We start from the raw sequence: 1562 nt of genomic DNA on the forward strand, positions 1-1562 counted from the left end.
GACATGGTGAATGTCACTTCTTGTGGGGTTCAACTCTCATGTCACACAGAGAAATAAACAGAATGGGAAAGCAATGAGGAAAACATGAGAAATGAGTTAAGACAGTGAAGACAGCGCCAGACTGTAAGAGGCAGCTCTTCACCGAGGTGATTCCATGAGGAGCCAGAAGTGAGTTGCCTCTCAGTGTCTATGATGCCTTCCAAGGCCCTTTGTAGCTCTACTTGTATGTTGTTGGGTAATCTTAAAGGTTTCACTAATTCAGAAAGTTGAAAGACAAGATTGGAGACCTAAGTTGAGATGGGCACAGTGAAGAAGAGAGAAGCAGCAGAATAGGAAGGAAAAGGTCTCAATCTTCCTAGAATTAAAAAAAAAATGAAGCTGGTAATATAAAGAAATGAGTAATATGTAAATGTTATTGGACTATGTTGTTGACAAGGAGGAGCTTTAAATGCATGTTACCAAAATTCACATATTGTTAGGGTGATATGATGTCACAGGGTTCAGTGGGGTCTGGGGAAGACACGAAAATGAGCAGGAGTTTGGATGTTTTGTGCCCTAAAAGTTCATGCTATTCCATGCTATTTAAATATAACAGGTGATCCATCTTCAGGTCCATGTCTGTCCTTCCTCTCTCAGCCCTGCTTCTATACACATTCCTACTGGTACCACTGAGGCCTTTATCCTGAAAACTACCTGCCTCTGTTTTGTAAAACTCTAGTTACTTATCTCGTTCATCCTGCTGATATTCTCTTACTTTCTAAACATAGCTGCTAGATTAGTCTTTGTAAACAAACTCTCCTTATATCATATCCCTCTTTGATAACTTTCAATGGATTATCATAGCTACCAAATTATACACATATATGGTAAACATATCTAGAACGTCATATATAGATACAGGTACACAAATATACAGTGATGCATCATTTAACGTGAGGATGTGTTCTGAGAAATGAATTGTTAGGCAATTTCATCATTGTGTGAACGTCATGGAGTGCGCTTACGCAACCTGGATGGTATAGCCTACTACACATCTAGACTAGATAGTACTAAGATTATGGGACTACCATTGTGCATGCAGTCTGTCGACCAAGACGTCATTAATTGGGCCATGACTGTTCCTATATATACAGATTATATGGTATCTAAATGCATTTATTTATTTATTTCTACTTCAAGCTGCATTTGTTCACTGGCACTATTTGCGGTTCTTTCAAATAAAACATTGGTTAACTCTGAGTCTTTTCCTCCACAATTCTCCTCATGGACTCTGTTATACTCAAATTGAGTACTGAAAGCCTTTAGAGAAATCTTACTCTCTCAGTTTCAAGCTTTTGCATTCAAGAATCTCCACAGAGATTCCTCCCCACTCATCTGCCCTGTTCATGTAAAATTGAAACAGCATCACATCTTCAAGCTCTCTCCCAAACGTTACAATTTTTGTGATGCATTTCCAGATCACTTCTAACAAGACAGGAATGCTCACTCATTTCGAACTTTTAGCAGTTTATTTATTCCCCTCAGGCCACACTTGGCCTCTGTAATTCTTATTTTTGGTCTAC

Source organism: Equus asinus, chromosome 5 (genome assembly GCF_041296235.1).
Source record: "Equus asinus isolate D_3611 breed Donkey chromosome 5, EquAss-T2T_v2, whole genome shotgun sequence".
NCBI classification, from domain to species: Eukaryota; Metazoa; Chordata; class Mammalia; order Perissodactyla; family Equidae; genus Equus; species Equus asinus.